Source organism: Ornithorhynchus anatinus, chromosome 1 (assembly GCF_004115215.2).
Source record: "Ornithorhynchus anatinus isolate Pmale09 chromosome 1, mOrnAna1.pri.v4, whole genome shotgun sequence".
In the NCBI taxonomy this organism is placed as follows: Eukaryota; Metazoa; Chordata; class Mammalia; order Monotremata; family Ornithorhynchidae; genus Ornithorhynchus; species Ornithorhynchus anatinus.
In genome coordinates, this window is record NC_041728.1 from 104,379,572 (window position 1) to 104,403,614 (window position 24,043).

The following is a 24,043-nucleotide window of genomic DNA, read 5'->3' on the forward strand; positions in this document are numbered from 1 at the left end:
TATCCACTACACCATGCTGTTTCCCTTTCCCTGACTTCTGTGGACACTGTCACTGTGGACAGCATTACCATCCTTCCAGTCTCACAGGCCCACAACCTTGGTGTGATCCTGGACTCTGCTCTCTCATTCACCCCACACATCCAATCCGTCACCAACACTTCCCGGTCTCACCTTCACAATATCACCAGATCAGCCCTCTCCTCTCCATCCAAACTGTTATCATGCTGGTACAAGCTCTCATAACATCCTGACTGGATTATTGTGTCATCCTACTCTCGGATCTCCCTTCCTCGTGTCTCTCTCCACTCCAGTCTAGTCTTCATTCTGCTGCCCGCATCATTTTCCTACAGAAACGCTCTGGGCATGTCAGTGTCCCCCCTCAAAAACCTCCAGTGGTTGCCTATCAATCTTCGCATGAAACAAAAACTCCTCACTCTTGGCTTGAAAGCTCTCCATCACATTGCCCCTTCCTACCTCACCTCCCTTCTCTCTTTCTACTGCCCACCCCATACACTCCGCTCCTCTGCCACTCACCTCCTCACTGTCCCCCATTCGTGCCTGTCCTGCCGTCGACCCCTGGCCCACGTCCTACCGTTGTCCTGGAATGCCCTCCGTCCTCCCATCCACCAAACTAACTCTCTTTCCCTCTTCAAAAGGCCTACTGAGAGCTCACTTCCTCCAGGGGGCCTTCCCAGACTGAGCCCCCTTTCCCTCTGCTCCCCCTCTACTCCCCTTCCCCTCACCCTCTGCTCTTCCCCCTTCCCCCTTCCCTTAGCATTGTGTTCATTTGTATATATTATTTATTACCCTATTTATTTTGTTAATAAGGTGTATATCTCCTTGATTCTATTTATCTTGATGATGTTGTCTTGTTTTTGTTTTGTTCTGTTTTGCTTTCCTGTCTGTCTTCCCCGTTTAGACTCTGAGCCCATCACTGGGTAGAGAAGCAGTGTGGCTCAGTGGAAAGATCATGGGTTTAAGAGTCAGAGGTCCTGGGTTCTAATACTGGCTCCGCCGCTTGTCAGCTGTGTGACTTTGGGCAAGTCACTTAACTTCTCGGTGCCTCAGTTCTCTCATCTATAAAATGGGGATGAAGACTGTGAGCCTCACGTGGGACAACCTGATGACCCTGTATCTACCCCAGCGCTTAGAACAGTGCTCGGCACATAGTAAGCGCTTAACAAATACCAACATTATCATTATTATTCTTATTATCTCGTATCTACTCCTGAGCTTAGTAGAGCCTGGCGCATAGTAAGCTCTTAGCAAATACCACAATTATTATTATTCTCCTCTGACTCATGTACCTATACTATAGGGAGGTAGCCCTAAGATCTAACCCAGGATAGCCAAATTTGCTCAGCAGTTTACCAGAGTTCATATCTGTTGGTGTTGATAATGCTTTTTTAAAGGCTATAGCATAATATAGAGGTCTTGATATTTCCCTATGCACTTCTCCTGTATCTTTCAAGTTGCAAGGATCATAGATCATGCGTTGCTTTTTGGCCTGAAACCAAAGTGAGATTCAGGCTGAGCACAGTTTATTATGCTCTTCAGTGACCTTTCCAGAAGGATTCTGGCTACAGTCTTGCTGACAGGGGAAAGCTGCTAGATGCCCCAGTAATTTCTTCCAGTCAACTCTCTCACCTTTCTTCTTGAAGGTGGTGATTAGGATAACACCTTCTGGCCTTTCCTCATGTGACATAAGTTGAGTAATCACTCCTGCAGTCAGTCAGTCAAATGTATTTATTGGGCACTTACTGTGTGCAGAGCACCGTACTAAGCGTATGGAAGAATACAGTATAACAATATAACTGACACATTTCCTGCCCCCAACAAGCTTACAGTCTAGAGGGGAAGACAGACATTAATATAAATAAATAAAATTATAGATCTATAAGTGCTGTGGGGCTGGGATGGGTCATGAATAAAGGGAGTAAGTCAGAGTGATGCAGAAGGGAGTGGAAGAAAAAGAAAAGAAGGTTTAGTCAGGGAAGGTCTCATAGAGGAGATATTCTTTAAATAAGCCTTTGAATGGAGGCAGAGTAATTATCTGTTGGATATGAAGAAGCAGGAAATTCCAGGCCAGAGGCAAGATATGGATAAGAGTTCGGCAGTGAGATGCATGGGATTTTGGTACAGTGAGATGATTGGCATTAGAGGAGTGAAATGTGTGGACTGGGTTGTAGTAGGAGAAGAGTGAGGTGAGGTCGGAGGAGGCAAAGTGATTGAGAGCTTTAATGCCAATGGTAAGGAGTTTCTGTTTTATGTGGAAGTGGATGGGTAACAACTGGAGTTTCTTGAAGAATGAGAAAACAAGTCCTGAATATTTTTGTAGAATTAAGTAAGGACTGGAGTGGGAAGAGACAGGAGGAAGGGAGGTCAGCAAGGAGGCTGATATAATAATCAAGGTGGGATATCCTAAGAGCTTGGATTAAAGTGGTAGCAGTTTGGATGGAGAGGAAAGGGTGGATTGCAAACATCAGAGAATTGAGTCTCTCTTTTCTTTTTTACAACTCTGTTGTATTATGCTCTCTTAAGCTCTCAGTACAGTGTTCCACACAGAGTAAGTGTTCAATAAATACCTTTGATTGATTCAATGACTGTCGATTTCTGCAGGAGTGCCAACGGATTCATTTGCTTTTACCATGTCGTATGGCTTTAACTGTGGAGGTCACTTCCTCTGAAGTTGTCTTAGGTCATTCCATCCTAATTTAGTGGGCTTTCTATTCCTCTAAGGGCTTCCTCATAAAAGATATAGGGAAAGTTCAAGAGTTCATTACAGTGATGAGATGGATAGGGACATTTACTTTAAATTCCATGCACCTTAAGCACAATTCAGTTCTTATGGTTAGTCCAAAGGGAGAAGGTGCCTCTGGAACACTCCAGTGGTTGCCCATCCAAGTCCGTATCAAACAAAAAACTCCTGACCATTAGCTTTAAAACACTCCATCACCTTGCTCCCTCCTACCTCATCTCACTTCTCTCCTTCTACAACACAGCCCCCACATTTCTCTTCTCTAGTGTTAACCTTCTCATTGTTCCTCGATCTCATCTATATTGATTTGTATTGATGTCTGTCAGTTTTCCCCCCACCCCGCCGCCCAGACTGTAAGCACATTTTGGGCAGGGAATGTCACTGATTATTGTTGTAATGTACTTTCTCAAGTGCTTAGTACAGTACTCTTCACTCAATAAGTGCTCAATAAATACAATTGAATGAATAAATTAATACTACCTTCAGGGGCTCCAGGTGTCTGCTGCTAGGAAAAGAGGAAGGGCCATCTTGTCTAGGTCAAAGGGGACTTTGTAGAAGAGACAGGCTATTCACTGAACACAAGCTTTGACTTTGACAGGGTGGATGGGTTGTTGATAGTAGCAGTAGCATTTATTAAGTGCTTATTGTGTGCACTTAGGTTAACAATCTGATTCCAGGGATTCATTAATGAGGAGGAGTTGGAGGTTTTCTCACGTGAGAGAGCCTTTGTGATTGAAAGTCCTTGAGCTGCTGGTACCAATGGACTGGGGTTTACCAGATCCCCAGAGGAGTTGCTTCCTCCAAGGGAGGAACTTGGACCCTGACCCTATCATTAGCTTACAGGGATATGTCAGAGGGAAGCTGGAAATTTCTTGAAAATTGTAACATAAAGAGAGGTTAATCCAAAGAAGGTCAAAATTATGACAATTATTGGATAATCCAGAGTTTGTCCCCAGTGCTTTGTACAGAGGTCTATTCCACTGATTGATTGACTAACTGTCCTGCTGCCTCCTCTTGCTGGCTGGACATCCTGGGGTTTTTCCTAGGCTCACTCTCCCGGACCTTCCAAAGAGAGTTCTGAGACATGGATATATACAATGTAGGATACTGTCTCAACTCAGTAAGGGCATTTTTAGACACCAGTTGGAAAAGCCAGGAGAAATTAATTTAGGTCCAACAATTGTATTGAGTCACAATACACAGATACTATTTTCAGGATAATTTGTCATTAGCACAAAGATCATATTTTACTTTCAAATGATTTTTTAGACACTAGTTTGTGAGCGCATACCTGCTATTACTTTCTGCTGGTTACTTTCCTTAAGGAGATGTTGGATTCATGGAAAATACACATGAAGTCCCTGAACTCCTAGGATGATATTTCGAACATTTAGTGGCTTAGAATCAATTTAGGTAGGTAAGAAGGGAGACGGAAGTTGGGGGAAAATGGGAAAGGGAGAAATCACAGGTTAACTGGAAATTTGTTGTTCGCTGAAATCAATCAATCAGTGGTATTCATTGAGCGCTACACTAAGCACTTGGGAGAGTACAAAATAATAGATTTGATAGACATGTTCTCTGCCCACAGAAATCTAGCCCGATCTTATATTTGGATGATAGAAATATCAGTCAGGAGAACCAAGAGCAAATGAGTGAATTATAGATATTAGTGACATATTTGCTAAGATTTACTGAAACTGCAAACTTTGACTATTAGGGTTTTGGCATTGGACATCTGTTAACAGGGGATCAATCTCAGGTAACATGTCTGTCTTGAGGAACAGGGTGCCAAGCAAATTGAATGAGGGAACTCAGACTGCACGACAAAATTACAGAAGCCTTTCTGATGGCGGAACATTGAGAGTAAGACAAACCATTTTTTCCTCAAGAGTCACTGCTGTGGCATTTCAATGCTGCAGCTGAAGGAAATGGATGTTCACTTTGCACTGTGGCAATAAAACGTGGGAGAAGGGCACCCTCTACTTTCCTTTCAGTAAATAACACTCTAGGGTGGGAAGACCCTCACAACAGGTTTCATGTGGATTTGGGGCAGTGAAAATCAGGAGGAAGAGCTTGTCTCTAGGGTTCATTGACCGTTGGCCTTTGCCACCAGGAACCCACGTTCCTCAGGCCACCACTGTGGCATCCTCAAAAGAATTCCCTAAAGGGGGCAGAGCCCAGAAGGGGAAAATCCACTCTGAAGTTTCCCACCTCCACTGAACTCTATCTGCCGAGCCAGTCCAGGAGGGGTGAATGCAGCTTTGAAAAATAACACCTTTGTTATTCCAAGTGTTCGAGATGAAGCAGAGTTTTCAGATGGCCCTAAGGTTTTTGCACTCTTCACCAAACACAGATGGAAACCGGACTCTTTGAACTGCCTTGAAAATCTGTTACCAAGAATTTCTGGGGGTGGTCTGTGAAGCAGCCATAGCTAACTGCTGTCTGCTGCTTCTTTTTTTATGGCTGTGTGATGACAAGGCATTAGATAGCTTCAGTTTAGAGGCAGGCAGTCTTCAAATACACCTCCCACCTGAAAATCTAAACTTAATAACTGCAGGGGAAATGTTTCAAATGTAAGAGCTTCGCAAAGATTCAGAGTCTAGAAGTCTGAGTTAAGTCCAAATAAAAAAAAACCACTCAGAAACACTAAGTTACAGGTGAATTATTCCTTTCAGAATTTTATAGGCAGATTTTTCTTTTAAATGGCTGAACCAATATCTCTGACTTGGAAAGCTACTCTAGGCCAAGAGAATTATTGCTAATTCTGGAAAGGGGAGTCAACTGCTTTACCATTTACAAGTAACAGGCAAGAAAACCAAATCACCTTGGTTTGGGACCAATCAGAGACTGCTATCCTGCCCCTGCCATTATTTCCCGGTATCATGTTGTTTTTGTAGTTTTGTATTTGAACTATTTCCTAATCGTTTAGTTCTTGGGTTGGGGAAGAGATAACATTAAAGTAGGATGCCAGAGTTTTCATGCTACGAACAGAACAAATGAAGTGCTATAAAATTGGACTCAAACTGGAAAGTCCCCAGCCACGACCACAGAGATGAAGTAAAGAGGCTTTCAGTTGTCTTATGATTATCATTAATGGTATTTACTCAGAACTTACTGTATACAGAGCACCATACATACTATAAGTTTGAGAGAGTGCAATACACAGGGTTGGAAGAAATGTTTCCTGCCCACAGTGAACTTTCAGTCTAGAGAGGGAAACAGGCATTAATTTAGTGATGTGGATGTTCTTAGTCACTTCCTATAAACTGCATTATGTCAGACGCACTGGTCACTTCTGCTCTCTATCAGAGATCTGGGGACTCATTCCCTCTATCTGCTTTCCCCTCTGTGTTGACTATGCACTTGGCTGCGTACCTCTTAAGCACTTTGAGATCACCCCAGCCCCACAGTACTAATGGAATACTCTGGTGGATATGTACACACTAATATCCTAGTGAAAACAACATAAACCTGGGAGTTTTTATCCCAGCTCTGCATCTTGTCTGCAGGGTGACCCTAGGCAAGTCACTAAACTATACTGTGGCTCAATTTCCTTATCTGTAAAAATCCAACCTGATTCTTTTGTATCCTTCCCAGAGCTTAGCTAGGCACATGGTGAGTGCTTAACAAATACCATCATTATTACCAATTATTAATATATGTTTATACTGTACTGTCTTCCCTACCTGTAATTTATTTTAATGCCTGTTTCCCCCCATGAGACTGTAAGTTCCTTGTGGACAGGGATTGGGCCTGCCAAATATTTTGTATTTTACTTTCCCCAGTGCTTAGCATAGTGCTCTGCACATCTAAAGTGCTAAAATAAATACCCTTGATTGATTGATTACTTGGTATTAGGCAGATACTAATAATGATGATGGTATTCGTTAAGCACTTAATATGTGACAAGCACTATTCTAAGCGCTGAGGTAGATACAAGGTAAGCAAGCCCATGTGGGGCTCACAGTCTTAATCCCCATTTTACAGATGAGGTAACTGAGGCACAGAGAAATTGAGTGACTTGCCCAAAGTCAAACAGTTGAGAGTGGTGGAGCCGGGATTAGAACCCATGTCCTCTGACTCCTAAGCCCATGCTCTTTCCACTAAGCCACTCTGAGCAGCACAATCAAAGGAAATCCAGTTTTATCAGCGCACAGGTTGGGTCTTTGGCAGCCCTTTTCAAGCTTCATGTGTTTAAAGCAAGTAACAAAAAACCCACACCTCTTAGGTTAATGTAACATTAAGGAAATTTCAGTGTTAAGGTTCCTATGGCAACATTCACTTGGCCACGTTCTTTCTATGCAATGTGTTTTATGGGAAGCATTTAGCAATATCAACAGTAATCCATTAGGATATATATTTAACAAGAACACATGCTTCCATCACAGCAGGCCGCCTCCTGGGAGCACGGCCGGGGTGGCAGTGTGACCTTTCACCCCTGAGACTCAGCAGGTAAGTACCAGCAGGACCTCAGAGACTCAGCCATCTCTCCAATGGCCTTCTTGAACTTAGCTTTCAAAAGTGGACTGGGAGCCTGAAGCTCCCTTGCTAATTCCAAGCCAAGACACCCAAATTAATTTCCAAATCCCAGGATCCGCCACCTGCTTCACCCTCCCCCTTCCCACCGTAACCATTTATCACGGGAACAAAAAAGTGGCCTGATTTCTGCTGGGATTGGACAGGCACTGAGCCTCTCTGGGGTGTAAAATGCTGTTTTGATCCCAGTGCTACAGGTCTGAAAGGCGGGATGGTGGATCCACTGGAATTCAAACTGGTGTTGGTTTGATAAAAACCCTCCTGATGCCTCAGGGGCAGGTACCTTTCTGATTCTCTTATAAAGTGCTGGGATATGGGCGGACAGAGAGACAGGCGTGGGCAACCTGGCTATTTCCTGAAGGAGCATATCGGGATTGGGAAGAAACAGGTTTTCCAATCATCTCCTTACTGGATAAGGAATGGAGGGACCCCTGGTGACCATCAGTGGTAAGGGCACCTAAATTCCTGGATTGCAATGATAATCAGAAGAACAGAGCTGGAACTAAAATAATGAAATGCATGTGCCCACACAGAGGAGCGGGGCCCGGGGCAATGGGTGCCCTCCAAGGGGCTCCCAACTGTCCCTTCTGTCCCCACCATTAACCCCAGTGTCAACCAATACGTGTAAGGAATGGATGCAAATCCTGAATCTTAGTTGTCCCAAAGAAGAGATGGAATTTCTACCCCCTTTTTGCAGGGAAAACAATCCAGGAAAAGGAGGAGGAGGCAGCTCATGGTTAAAGTCAACATTTCGTGGGCACCAAGGTTCTGAGTGTTAACATTATCTCCGGTGGCTGAATTTTACTGATCTGGAAATTTACACTCAGACCCTGTGATTTGGGGAGACAAAGCAGACAATAAAATTAGGGCCCTGGGAAATAGCTACTCTGGATTCCAGTTTGCCTCTTCCCACCTGTGACCTTTCACCTCATAGATTCAGGGCAGCAAGGCCTCAGCTTAAAAACACATTTGATAGGTCTTGTCCTGCGCTTCGTAGGGCTTGAAAAATGCATCCTTGGAATTTAAAAGAGATCAGGCCCCTTTTAGGGCTTCATTTTGTAATCATGAAAAGCACATCTCTCTTCAGGATTTTCTTTTCTTTCTTTTTTTTTTCCACAATTAATCTTATCTCTCTAGTCCAAGTTTCTTCAGTTAAACAACTGATGACTAATATTAAGGGTGCGCCCCAGTGGTGTTGGGGTGATATGAGCCACAGTTTGAGATGTAGATTTGGCGTTATTTTGTGCTATGGACAGAAGAAAGCTCTGAGTGCCTACCTTTATGGGATATGTGAGAAGAAATGTGGAGATAAAATAGTTTCACAGGCTAGCTGGGCTTAGTGTCCTAAAATAAGATGCTTCTGGTAAAATGAGGCCTGATGTTGGACCTCCAAACTCTTCAGTAATCAATCAGTGGTATTTATTGAGTACTTACTGTATGCAGAGAACTGTACTAAGTACTTGGGAGAGTATAATACAATAGAGTAGCATAATAGAAGAGAAACTGCATGGTCCAGTGTATAGAGTATGTGCCTGGAAATCAGAAGGACCTGAATTCTAATCGTCCTCTGCCACTTGTCTGCTGTGTGATCTTTGGCAAGTCACTTAACTTCTCTGTGCCTCAGTTACCTCATCTGTAAAATGGGGATTAAGACTGTGTCCAACCTGATTATCTTGTATCTAACCCTGTGCTTATTATATTTCCTGGCACAGAGTACATGTCTAATAAATACCATTTTTTTTTAAGTGGGTAGACAAAATCCTTGCCCACAAGGAGCAAACAGGCCAAAATAGGGGGGAAATATTACAATATATTATGGAGAGGAGAAATGGTAGAGTATAAGGATACATACATAAGGGCTTTGGGTCTGGGAATTGGGTGAATATCAGAAGCCTTAAGGAATTCATAGTCAAAGCAAATCAGAAGGAAGGACAAATAGGACAAGTGAGATCTTAGTCAAAGAAGACCTCTTAGAAGAGATATGATTTTAGTAGGGCTTCAAAGATGGGGTGATTGGATGTCTGTCAGATATGAAGGAGAAGGGGGATTCTAGACCAGAGGGAGGATGTGGGCAAAGGATTGGTTACAAGATAGAACAGATCAAGAAACAGTGCATGGTTTGGTATTGTAAGAGCAAAATATGCAGGTAGGGTTGTTGTAGGACATCAGTGAGGTAAAGTAAGAGGGGAAGAGCTGATTGAGGGCCTTAAATTCAATAGTGAGGAGTTTCTGTTGGATACAAATAATAGTAATAGTGACTCTCATTACTGACTTGAGAAGACTTTGGACAGAAAGGTTACAAAGGTCTATTTTAGGGGCTACCACACATATTGGCTGAGAAAACCAATTTCTACAATGGTTGTTTATGAATGTAATGCTTATCTAACTGGACTTCTTTTAGAAAGATTACACTAAAGACGCTAAGGCTCTTGTAGATCCTCAATCACAAACAGGAATCTCTTTATCACGTCAGGCAAGATTTTGGTGTTCAAGGAAAATACATCTTTGAGAGTTTTCCCAAAGCCGTTAATTAATTTTATGATTATGTCTTTTAAATAAGCACAGTTCTTCCAGGTATGAAAATGGCTGCTTTTTTTTTAAAACAAACAGGGAAGGCAGACCAGAACCTAGCAATCGGAGGAACAGATTAATTTTTTTTAACTGTTCAAGAGTGCAGAGGGACAAGCCCTTAGGGATAAGAGGACATCAAAATGTACTGACTGTACTTTGTCTAAAATAAGATCTGAGCATTTTTCTTTTGTCCTCCTCTTTTCTCTCTTCTGCCCTTGCCGTCTGCCCTTGCTCCCCAGGGGCCTTGGTATAAGTGGACCTCTTCGGCTAAAATAAAGTGAACAGATTTGGTTGAGGCGTGGCTAAAGTGGTTATTATTTCTATCTCAAATAGCTAACCTAAATTGACCCTCTCTTTCCCTTCTGCATTAAGGCATAGAGAATAATTAATAAAGTTTCCACTGCTCAGACATTTCATGCTGAAATTTCCCCAGATATTTCTAAGATCTGCTAAGATCATGCACACACAAAATACCATCCTGAGAGGGGAGGAGATTTCATTTGGCTGCATTAACCAAGAAAATATCTAATTCAGAAGGATCCCCTGCTTACAAACAGAGTATTATTTATGATGGTGTCTTATGGTTTTCAAGAAAACCAGAATCCTTTCATACTGAATTTGGGGTCATTCTTTTTTGGTGAGTAGAGGGTGATACAATTTTGCTCTCCATATTGTTTTCTGAGGGCAATTTAAAATCATTTTAACCCAGGGTGGTTTGGAATCTCATTACCATAGGAATAACATCTTTCACCAAATGGAATATGAGTATTACTCTTCCTAACCCCTAGATTTGAATCACAGAGAAGGTGGGATAGAAATTTCCAATCAAGGATCCTTATCGCTTTACCATTGCCTTTAAAGGACTCAATCAGCTGCCCTCCTCCTTTGCTTCTTTGCTGATTTCCCACTACACCCCAATCTGCACAATTCATTTTTCTAATGTCTACTTACTTACTGTACCTTGATCTCAAGAATCTCATTACTGACCTTGCCTGCATCCTCCCTCTGGCTTGGAACTTCCTCCTCCTTCATATATGGCAGACCACCACAATCCCCATCTTGTTGGTATTGTGCTAAATGCTTATTGTAGTGTTCCCCACACTGCAACTGCTCAATAAATTCCAGGTGCCCGTGTCTTCCCTAGATCATAATCTCCTTAAGGGCTGGGATCATGTCTGCTTATACTACTGTACTTTTCCAAATATTTAATACAGTGTTCTGCCATCAGTAAGAGCTCAACTATTAGGAACCCTGTACATAGTCAAAGATTTTTGATGATGCTCTGAGCGTACTAAATTGTAAGAATTTCTCAGAGTATCAGAACAATATTTTTATTCCAACATCTTGGGTGTGTCTCCCTAGAATATGTTGAAAAGATTTGGGTTTAACACACCATCCTGCTTTGTGATGTGGGAGTTAGGAAAAAAGATTTGACAGGACACTTTCATTTCTCACAAAGTCAGCCACATGATCCCAACCTCCTGCCTCTCCCTACTCCAGTCCATACTTCACTTTGCTGCACGGATCATCTTTCTACAGAAGCATTCAGGACACGCCACCGCCCTCCCCTCCCACCCCCACTCAAAAATCTCCAGTGGTTGCCTATCCAACTCCACATTAAACAAAAACTCTTCACCATTGGCTTTAAAGCACTCCATCACCTTGCCCCCTCCTACTTCACCTCACTTCTCTCCTTCTACAACCCAGTCCACTTACATCACTCCTCTGTTGCTAAACTTCTCACTGTGCCTGCATCTCACCTGTCTCGCCACTGACCCCTGGTCCACATCCTGCTTCTGGCATGGAATGTCCTCCCTCCTCAAATCTGCCAGATACTTACTTTCCTCCCATTCAAAGCCTTATTGAAGGCCCCATCTCCTCCAAGAGGCCTTCCCAGACTAAGCCCCACTTTTCCTCATCTCCCACTTTTCTGCATTACCCTGACTTGCTCCCTTTGCTCCTCCCTGCCCCCTCACTCCCAACCACACAGCACTTAAGTGTATATCTGTAATTTTATTTGTATTGATGTCTGTCTCCCGGCTTCTAGACTTTGAGCTTACTGTGAGCAGGGATTGTCACTGTTTATTATTGCATTGTACTTTCCCAAGCACTTAGTACAGTATTCTGTACACAGTAAGTGCATAATAAATATGAATGAATGAATGGAGCAATCAAAGGGTTTTGAGTCTCAGGAAAGCCCAATTTGTATAATAAATTGGAGTGTAGGTAAAACCATAACTAGGTTAGCCCAGCATTCTAACTCTGATAGTTGTTCAAAGGATGCTGGGTAAAAAGTATGATTGCTTCTTGCCTTGACACCTAACAACAGTTTTAGAGATGGACATTCTATCACCTCTTTCTTGTAGCTTTGTTAATCCTGCAGCTGTGAATATCTACCACAGTTACTAAATTACCTTAGTAATCAATTTCATATATCCACCACATCCTATGCCTACATCCTACACCTTCAGTTCATTTCAAATTATTTCATACAGTCTACTGCCATTTAGGAGAAATCTTGATACTTTCATTCATTCATTCAATAGTATTTATTGAGCGCTTACTATGTGCAGAGCACTGTACTAAGCGCTTGGGATGAACAAGTCGGCAACAGATAGAGACAGTCCCTGCCGTTTGACGGGCTTACAGTCTAATCGGGGGAGACGGACAGACAAGAACAATGGCACTAAACAGCGTCAAGGGGAAGAACATCTCGTAAAAACAATGGCAACTAAATAGAATCAAGGCGATGTACAATTCATTAACAAAATAAATAGGGTAACGAAAATATATACAGTTGAGCGGACGAGTACAGTGCTGTGGGGATGGGAAGGGAGAGGTGGAGGAGCAGAGGGAAAAGGGGAAAATGAGGCTTTAGCTGCGGAGAGGTAAAGGGGGGATGGCAGAGGGAGTAGAGGGGGAAGAGGATACGGTTATCGGCCCTTTATATATGAAAAAGGGAAAAAATTCAGATATGCCAATTGTGTTATTTATTGAGTGCTTACTGTGTGAAGATCACTGAACGAAGCACTTGGGAAAGTAAATACAACAGAACTGATAGACACATTTCCCTGCCCACAATGAACTTGAGGGATAATAATAATTGTAGTATGTGTTAAGCACTTATTTTGTGTTCAGCAGTATTGGGGTAACTATAAGGTAATCAGATCAGACACAATCCTGTCTCACACGGCCTGTGAATTCCAAGTAGAAAGGAAAACAGGCATCCCTATTGCACAGCTGAGGGAACTCGAGCACTGCATGGTCTAGTGGATAGACCATGGGCCAGGTAGTCAGAAGGTCATGGGTTCTAATCCCAGCTCTGCCACTTCTCTGCTGTGTTATCTTGGGCCTCTGTGCCTCAGTTGCCTCATCTGTAAAATGGAGATTAGGACTGCAAGCCCCTTGTGAAGCAGGGACTGTGTCCAATCTGGTTAGCTTAATCTGCTCCAGCACTTAGAACACTGCTTGACCCAGAGAAAGTGCTTAACAAATACCATTATTATTATTAGAAAGGGTAATATTATTAGAAACCAACCAGCCCAAGTTCACACAGTAGGCAAGTGCTAGAAATGAGTTTAGAACCTAGGTCCTCTGACTCCCAGCCCTGTGCTCTTTTTTCTAGGATTCAACGTGCTTTCAAGCCAAACTGAAATTATAAGAATGAATTGGCAGAGGTGTTCTTCAGTAGACCATCCAAGAATTTCTTATTAGCATCTTGCCAGCATTAGACACAAATGGCATTTCACAATAATTTCCCTCAGTCAGCTTTCTCACCTTTCTTCTGGAAGAATTGTGTAAGCTCCTGGAGACAGAGACTCTGTTCTTCTATTCCATTATCTCAAGTGCCTATATAGTCTTCTGCACTCAGATAAAGTATATGACAGTGGCATTATTTGCCTCAGGTGTGTTTGATTGGATTACAATTGTGCCTGGGTGACCCATCTAATCAACCTCCACCCAGTTGAAGAGGTTGATTTACAAACCACTAATGAGTCATGTCCTCTGTTAGGTTTCTTCAATGGGATTTGATTTATTTTGAGAACCTGTCAATCATATAACACATTTGACACCAATGGGCTAGGGATGAGGGGGTAATCCAGATCATTTACCCATAATAATAGTGATGGTATTTGTAAAGTTCTTACTATGTGTCAGACACTGTACTAAGCTCTGGGGGATAGATACAAGCTAATCACATTGGACACAGTCCCTGTTCCACTAATAATAGCTCTATCTAACCTCAATATTACTTCCTGTTTCTTTCCCACATGTTGTCTCACCAAAAAGAAATGATTAATGGTTCTAGCCAGCAAACCAAAGAATATTCCTTCAAGAGTAATCAAAGCCAGCAAAAATCATCATCATGAACAACATCAACTGCTTCTATTCAGTTACTAGAAAGTTCAACACTCTGAACATTGAATTTAGGGGGCATAGATACTATTCCTGACCTTGAGAAGCTTATTACCTGAAAATGACCCAACATAAATTGAACCCAAACTCATAGGCTGTGAGCCCCTCCAGTCTGAATGCTTGTTGTGGGCAAGGAGTGTGTCAACCAACTCTGTTGTATTGTACTCTCCCATGTGTTTAATACACTGCTCCACACACATTCAATGGTCAATATACACCACTGATTGATAGATGAATCAATAATAAGTCAAATTCAAAGAGCAAATACAGATACACCTGCCTGAGTGATGAGTTGACTAGGGATTTGGTATAACAAGAAAGAGAAGCAGACTGTCCATCCCAAATATCGTTTGCTCTACCATAGTGAAAACTGACTGAAAATGGGCCTAGAAGCACTATAGATCACTGAATACAGCTAGAGATCAATAAAAATATATTAGTGTAAAAAAATTCATAGTTTTTTTTTAAAAAAATACATGCTAGATTTAATTTGATTGCTCTTTTTTATCACAGTTTTGTTCTTAGTTAACTTGTGAGGATTTACACAATTCAATTTCCATAGACCTTCAAAAATCCAGATATATACTTCTTAGTTATTCAATACTGTAGATATAAGTCACTCCCTAAGAAAAATAGTGTGAATTACACCCACAGTAGACTGACAGTTTGACATCTAAAACAGGGTAATACCGTGAATTTGGTTAGATTATCTGTATTGTGATTTGTTCTCTTTTTCTTTTCTTTGTCTTGTCCTTTCTTTCTTTAAGTAACTATAATTGAATGCATATTTGAACTCAAAGTTAAAGTTTTGCCCTTAGCTATGAAATCTTGGTCTCAGATACATCTGGACATGATAGAGCAATTTTCACACTGTGAGAATAGCACTCAGTCCAAATTTCCTCTTACATTTTGTGATCTTTTGAATTTTATTTTCCACCTTCCAAATGCTGAAGAAGCAAAGCCAAAAGTTAAATTAGTTTCCTGGAAACAAAATTATTTGGATATTATAGTGGGTATCATGGTAATGTGATCAACTTTTAAATGTAAAACAATTAATGTGAATATGTTAGTAATCCAAAGGTTTGATCTAAAATCCTGTGACCAGAGCAAAGATGCAATGCAGTAGAAACATATTTCAAATACATAGTAACTATCTCTTTCAGTCCCAGATGCTGCAATATAGCCTTTTCCCAAAAAAGACCACAGATGTTCCCATAGCCAACTTACTCAGCTGTCCCTTCAGAATTTCACTGCATCCTCAGGATGATGGCCAGGAAGAGGAGGAGGGGAAGGAGGAGAGTGAAGAGGAATATAATAATCATAATAATGTTAACAATCATGATGCACAACATCAATAACATCAACCACAATGAATATAACTTCCATCGCAGCAGCACTGGGTTTAAGAACTCCATGACTCCAATTAAAATTTATTGTTAACTTGCTTTTTAACTGGGAAAGAAAAGAAGAAAGGCAGAAAACAGTCTCACTGGAAATAAAAGAGAGCATATCTCCACCTTATAGTCTCTGTGTCCCTCAAAGACATCGACCACCTTAAGCAATTTGACCTTTGTAAACATTATTCAATCATCCAATCATATTTATTGAGCGTTTACTGTGTGCAGAGCACTTTACTAAGTGTTTGGGAAAGTTCAATACAACAGCAACATTCACTGCCCATTACGAGTTTACAGTCTGAAGGGTGAGATCATTAGGTGAGATCAGCCTTGTCTGGCAACTTGTAATAATTGTGGCATTTGTTAAGTTCTTACTAGGTGCCAAAGACTATTTTGAGCACTGGGGTAGACACAAGTCAATCAGGTTGGACATGGTTGCTGTCCCACATGGGGCTCAACATGCCAGGGACTTAACTGTTGAAAAGCCATAACAAATTCTCAATTCAGTAAGAGTCTTGTGATTAATATGTGGAAGAGGTAAATTCCTGACTTCATCTCTCTATTGATGTTCCAACTTCCGTTTCTACTTAAAATATGAGATATGAGACCTAAAGACTATTTTCAAACTCAGATCCATCAGAGTTGGGCAAGGTGTCACTGAGGAACTGTATTTCTTGATAATGCAAATTGTCAAAGAGGTAAGCAGGTATGTGGAGTGGTCAGATATGGCTCCTTTTCTGCCCTTTTGGTATTTTTCTTTACATGTGGACTAGCAATCTATTCTGATCACTGGAAACCCTGAGAGAGAGAAAGAACAAAACAAGATAGCCATTGCTCAAAGTCCCATAAAACCACAGGAAGAAATAATGGGCTCTCTCCTACTTGAAAAGATGCATGCTGCTCACACAAGTGATCCATTTATTTATTTTGGGCCCCATTTTTTAAAAATAAAGTTGCTCTCTCTGGGAATGTTTTATTATCTGTTCCCTGCTTCACAGAGCTCTCTCATTACATTCCAAATACACTGTCTTGATTTTTCCTCTGCTGGCTCCAGCACTGAGTTATAGTGGACTATCTTCTCAATACAATCATTTCTTCTCAATATATGTGTGTGATTTTCATTAATCTAAAGTGAACCGAAAATCCATAGTGATTAACACTCCAAGAACTCGAAATCTCTGGGCTCAAAGCAAGTGTGTCTTTTGAAGGCTGATCTTGTGATCAGATAATGAGCTGAGACAATTTGGAATTATGCTTCACATCCTCTGAAATTGTACTGGAACCCCCAACACTAGGGGTGGGAAATTGGTATGGCTGGAGATTCCCTTGTTTAGATGTTGAAGAATGCAGGGGTCCTAGAGACAATGACAGGGTGAATGTACTGAGGCAACGGGGCAACCCCTCTACCTGGCTCAGAGTCAGATTGAATTGCTGAGATCAAACTCTACTCTCCGCTGTTCTTGGAGTTGCAGAATACAGAGCAACAGACTGCTTCCACAGCTAGGGCTGGATAGATAAAATAAACCAATCATATTTATTAAGCACTTATTGTGTGCAGAGCACCTTACTAAGCTCTTGGGAGAGTATGATAGTGATGCAGCAGTTTGCACCAGTGTCTTGGTGGACTGAATCCAGTCTGCAGAGGGTATTTTGCCCATCCCCGCATTACATACTTTTCCTTCAAGAATCACCTAGAGATAATTAAACAATTACATTTATTGAGTGCTGGGTGCAGAGCACTGCACTAAGCACTTGGGAGAGTAAACTATAATGGAGTTAGTAGACACATTCCTTGCCTAGAAGGAGCTCACAGTTTAGAGGGGAAAATTGATAGACTGTGATCCCTTGAGGGGCAGGATTCATGTTTTATTCTAATGTGTGTATTCTTTCCAAGTGGTAACGTTCAGTGTTCTGCACACTGACATGTCTTAATACATACTACTACTAATAATAATAATGGTATTTATTAAGTGCTTAATATGTGCCAAACACTGTTCTAAGCACTGGGGTAGAAACAAGGTAATCAGATCAGAAACAGTCCCGGACTCACATGGGGCTCAGAGTCTTAATCCCCATTTTACAGATGAAGTAACTGAAGCACAGAGAAGCTAAGTTAACTTGCCCAAGGTCTCACAGCAGAATTATGGCAGAGCTAGGACTAGAGCTGATGACCTCTGACTTCCAGGTTCATGCTCTTTCCACTAGGCCATGCTGCTTCTCATTCTATTTTTATGAAATCTGTTTTCCTATTCTCAATCTTAAAAAAATAAATAAATAATCTTTGGGAAATTTGCTCAGTTCTTAGAAGTTAACATGGGACTTGCAAGGCTCTTAGGGCACCACATGCTCTTTATTTAAGCATTATCACGAGGCTGCAATCATCCAGTTTGTAAACTTGACCTTTTGGGGCTTTTTATCTCCATGTCTTTGTGATGGATCGAGAGAGGCAATTGGACCACTTTTCCTAATGTGCCATTCAGGCTTGCTTTAGTAAATATGGCTTTTCTAATAATAATAATGTTGGTATTTGTTAAGTGCTGACTATGTGCAGAGCACTGTTCTAAATGCTGGGGTAGATACAGGGTAATCAGGTTGTCCCACGTGAGGCTCACAGTCTTAATCCCCATCTGACAGATGAGGTAACTGAGGCACAGAGAAGTTAAGTGACTTGCCCACAGTCACACAGCTGACAAGTGGCAGAGCCGGGATTCGAACCTATGATCTCTGACTCCCAAGCCCGTGCTCTTTCCACTGAGCCATGCTGCTTCTCTCTCCTTCAAAAAATTAATGCACTTTAGTGGGAAATTTTGCTTATTTAGAGAATAGTTTGGGAGGTAAACATGTGTGTTGGGAAGAATTCTTATTGCCACCATGTTTTCCCCATAGAATTTCAAAGAGAAAAATCATAATTAAGTGATTTGCTTGCCATCAGATTTAGAAAGTTCAATTGGTTTTCCATTCCCAGTCAAGTTGCCAAAAATTCTAACTTTTATCCCTGGATTTCTGGGTTTCAGCCTGAAGTAGAAAGTGAGTAGCATATAAATGTGTTTATAATGTGTGTGTGTGTGTGTGTGTGTGTGTGTATTGAAAGGGTTGTCCTTCAAACTTTGAAGATACATTTCTGAACATGAAACTTTAGCAACCAGAACCACTGTAGTGGTTAAGGGAGACAATGCCTTCTGTATTTTGTAAAAGTAAAGACTGCCCCTTGCTGCAATCTTAACTACTCATAAATCCTAATATTGTTTTCAATTCTCCCTCTTGGTGTCACTGTCTTTCTGAAGCCTCTGCTTCAAGACAGTCACTCTATTTCCAATAGCTGCAGACCCAACTGAGTTGTCTTATGCTGCTGGTTTCCAGTTTTGGAGTTTCTGTCACACTGTTTGAGGTTTTCTGCTGCTAAGCTTGTTTTTGGTTGGCACATCCAGCAACAGTTTGGGTATTCTAATGTATTCCTGTCTTTTCATTTGTTTCACCCAGTGGAGGTATGATGCAAAAGAAGATCACATTATGGAAATAGTACAAAAGACCTGGGTTCTAATCCCAACTCACCATGACCTAGTGCATATCCGTTAACTTTCCTGTGCCTCAATTTTTCTCATCTGTAAAATAGGGTTAAAGCACTGATTTCCCTCATCTTAGACTGTAGGTTACCTGTGGAAAAGGGACTTTGTCCAATCTGATTACCATGTATCTAAAGATCCTAAAGCTTAATTCAGTGATTAGGACATGGAAAGTGCTTAATGAATGCCATCACTGTTATCAGTAGAATATACTGAGAGCACCTACTAAGTACTCAGCATTGTACTAAGTGCTTGGAAGAATGCAACAATAGTAAGATATGTGCTCTCCACAGTCAACTTTGCAATCTAATTGCTGAGGGGAGACTGACACAAAACATTTAGAGTGAAATCTGGAAGAACAGCAAATATAAGTACATGGGTAGACATAAGCAAGAACAGGGCACCAATAATAAAATAAAGATGGGTGGGGCCCCATTTTTGCTCAACTAGCCACTTGGACTGAGGGCTTCATGGCAGGCAAGGGGGTTGGTATTCCTCCAATGGCATGTGTGCCTGGGAGTGGACTTGGTTCTGACTCAACACTGGCACCTGCCCAAAGTCTTAATAATGGGCTAGAACTGTGGTGTGTCAGGAGGCTAGTCGGCCACAAGCAGGACTGCCAGCTCCCCAAGAAAGCCGATATGCTCCTGCTATGGGGGCTGATCTGGCATGGGAGTAGAGCCAGGAGCTTCTGGCCAGAAGAACATGGCCCTAAGTTTGTCCTGGGGGGGGGCAACCCAGTAGTACTGGGAGTTCCAGGATGTGGGGACAGCACGAGCTAGAGATTGGAAGTGTGGAAACTAATACAGGATATAGTGAAATTGGAAATTTGGGTGGAGCAAGGATTATGAGCTGGAGAGGAGCAAGTGAGGAATGATAATATGAAAAATGGAGAGAACTGGTGAAAGCAATTGAAACCAGTGGAAAGGAGTTTCTGCTGGATACAGAAGGAGAGGGGTAACTACTGGAGGTTTGTGGGGTGAGGAGGGATGTGTGCTGAGTGACGCTGCAAGAAGGTGATGGATGCAGCAGTGTGGAATATGGCCTGAATGGGGGAAAGACTGGAGCAAAGAAAACTAGTGTCCAGCTCTGGTGAGTTGACAGTTTTGGGACTTGATATGTTTGTGATTTTGCCTTGCCACTTGATAAGAAGTTCTGGATGTTTGTAGTATGGCTATGTATGTACATATGTAGCCATATGTAGTATGGCTATGTAGTATGTAGTATGGCTCCACAGCTCTAAAAGGGGCATGAATGGTCAGTCCATTGTCTCATTTGTGCAGAGGTTTGCCCAGAACAATTACATTTTAGACCTTCAGTTTGGACTGAATTGTTATACTATCAGCTCAACCCTCAAACTGTCAATCTAAAAGTCACAATAGGCTTCTTAATTATCTTTTTTCTGTTTGTTTTTTCTACCTCATTGGCTATCCTTGCATCACTGAAAAGTGAATTTCCTGTTTGAAAATTGTTCCCACAGTACAGCCTTGTACTTAGGGAAGCCACTGAAAGGCCATTATATATTTGGGACCTTGAGACCCTCTGTAGCTACATTTGTTTTGTCAGGTATGCAATGTAGCATGATGTTGCCACTGACATTTATGGACCTTCACCTGAGTCCACCCAAACTAAGAGTTTCTCCTTGAGAATCCCTGGCCTTCCCATCTTCTCAAGAGACTGTGCCTGTGTTCCCTTCCTCATCTTGCCTTCAACCATCCTGACAGAAAAGAGAATAGCGCCTGCATCACAAGACCCCCACCAAACCCCGAGGAAGACTGTGGCTGTGGGCGCACCTTGGACTCAGAGCCACTGGGAGCCTTGAAACTCCTTTCTATGCACAGTCCCCTACTGTGACTTTTGTTTGTAATTTTGAGTATCGTCTTTGTCCTTTTCTCTGTTTTTGTCTTTTACTGTTTCATCTCTTGTGTCTATCACCAGTCTTTTCTCTCCCACATAAATTCTTAGATTCTGAGCCCCCTTAAGGGCAGGGAACATATATTTGTATTCTATCCTAGCACTTCATAAAGGACTCCACATATAGTCAGCACCCAATGAATATATTACTACTACAAATAATGATTATATTATTCATATCATATTTATTAAGCACTTACTGTGTGCAGAGCACAGTAGTAAGGGCTTGGAAAGTACAGCTCAGCAACAAATAGAGACAATCCCTGCTCAAAAGGGACTCACAGTCTAGAAGACAGGCTCACATTCTAGAAGATCTTAAGCACTTACTATGTGTCAAGCACCTTTCTAAGCCCTGGGGTAGATATGAGATAATCAAGTTGGACAGAACACTGTTAAGAGACTAAGTAATCAATCAATCAATGGCAGCCATTGAGTACTTACTTTGCGCAGAACATTCATTCAATTCATTCAGTTGCATTTATTGAGCGCTTACTGAGTGCAGAGCACTGTACTAAGCGCTTAAGTGCACTAATCACTGGGAGAACACAATGCATCAGAGCCAGCACATTTGCTCCCTGCCCACACTGAGCCCTTAGCTAGTATAAATACATAATTTATAATACATAATAATAATGATGATGGCATTTAGGTGCTTATTATGTGCCCAGCACTGTTCTAACCGCTGGGGTAGATACAGAGTAATCAGACTGTCCCACATGGGGCTCACAGTTTTAATCCCCATTTTACAGATGAGGTAACTGAGGCACAGAGAAGTAAAGTGGCTTACCCAAGGTCACACAGCAAACAAGTGGGAGCTGGGACTAGAACCCACATCATCTGACTCCCAAGCCTATGCTGTTTCCATTAAGCCACGCTGCTTCCCTACATAAGCAAAGTAAGTGCTGCGGGTGCAGGAATAACAAATGTCCAGTACTAGTAAAAATACTACTAGTAATCATTAGACACACTACTATTACTGCTACTTCCCAGATCCCCATAGACATAAGGGTGGCTTCCTAACCTTATATCTCAGTAGAAGTGGAGGTGGAGGGAGGCTGAACATGTACATTAAAATTGCCAGCCACCTTGGGGTCCTGTACTGTGTCAGTAATGGGCACAGGACAGACCACCTGAAAAGTGAACTGCCCAATGTAAAACTTGAAAAATAAGCAAACTGTACCAAACCTCTCAGGGTCACACCTGAGAGTTTCTGGTACTCTACCAGTCTTGACTACGGGAGGGAGAGTCAAGCAGAGGCATATCCATTCCATTCCAAGCCTGGGCAGTGGCTAGCGAGTGGAAGGCAGTCTGCTATAAATCAAAACTCACTTGTGCTGGACAGAAGCAGCAAGGGAAGAGAGTCAAGGGTGGAGACTCAAATTTACTACACGGAAGAAGGCAATGGTAAACCACTTGCATATTTTTATGAAGAAAGGTCTAAGGATACACTACCAAAACGATTGCAGATGGAGGTGGGGCATTCTGGGATAGTTGTGTCCATGGCGTCACTATGGGTCAGAGACGACTCGACAGCATAAGACAACAGCAACTGTACCAAGACTATTAATCATTCAATGCTATTTATCGAGTACTTACTGTGTGCAGAGCACTGTACTAAGCACTTGGGAGAGCACATTACAACAGGGTTAGTAGACACTATCCCCGCCCACAACTAGCTTACAGTCTAGAGGGAGAGACAGACATTAGTAAAAATATATTATGGGTAGGTACATAAGTGCCATGGGATGGCCTCTCTTTCCCAAAAATTCCTCTTAAAAATGACTTGGGCTTTGGGTTCAATCTCTATTCTGAAACCCCAGGGGCAAGTGATTCTTAATTCATGAGATGCACAGGATTGAACTTAATAAATGTTCCATAGCAATAAATTGACATATTATTTGATCACTCAAGAGACAACAGTGCCATCCCCATTAAACTAAGCCAGCAAAGACCTTCCTCAGAAACATCTTCCTCAGAAAAGATTTACTCTTTTCTGTGTCTTGTCTTTTAGGCTTCCAGTTTGTCATCAGCTACAGACTTCCCAAATATAACTATAAGGCCTCAGTGACCAACAGATGCCTTAAGCCCACTTTTGATCAAAAGTACAGCACTTCTAAAGGCACACCCAGTTTCTTGTGAAGTTTCACCAGCTTTCTGTAGTGCCATATGAAATGTCAAATTGAGTCACGGAATGCAGAATTTTTTTCCCTCATAGTTAAGGTAAAGTTGGGTGTAACATACAAACACAAACCTTGATTTCTGGAAGATAGTCACCTTATAAAAAAAATTCAATAGGCTAAAAAAAAATCTAATTTTTGACATACAAAATGAGAACAAGAGTCCTAGTTTAATATCATGAACTCTAAGCCATCCCCTCTTGAAATTACAGGTGTTTGATTCATTTTACATCCCTTTGTGTTTTTAAAATACCTAAGAATCTCAAATACAATATAATTGGCATTATGATAAATGCTAAAGTGAAGTGTTGTTGAACAGCCGAGGACACTGAGAGATATAATGGTCCATTGTTGCTATGAATAGAACACCAAGACACCAATTAACATCTCATTGCTATGATTACTTGCTACCGTATCTGTTCCACTAATCAAACTTGCACCTTTTTAGTCCATATTTTGATTTCAAAAACTTATCCTAAAAACAGATTAAATCTATCTCAAATGCAAATAAATGTGAATCTTAAGAAGCTAATTAAGTTTATAACCACTGAGAATAACATTAAAAGGGAAATTAAATTGCTTAGTTTGGAGGAAAACCTTTTATGAAACATTTGTTGAATAAACATTAAAATTTTTTGCTTAATGTACTACTATGCAAATGATGCTCCATTTATATTTCTCCATATGCCAATCATATATAATTCTTATAAT

At 41.5% G+C, this 24,043-nt stretch overlaps 1 non-coding gene across 1 annotated transcript; it reads left to right on the forward strand.

Annotated features, from left to right (window-relative positions):
• The first annotated feature begins 22,337 nt into the window (after nt 1-22,337).
• Nucleotides 22,338-22,474, forward strand: LOC114817768. Its single transcript, XR_003765621.1, has one exon. It is a non-coding gene; the product is annotated as a small nucleolar RNA SNORA7 (small nucleolar RNA).
• Nucleotides 22,475-24,043: the final 1,569 nt, after the last annotated feature.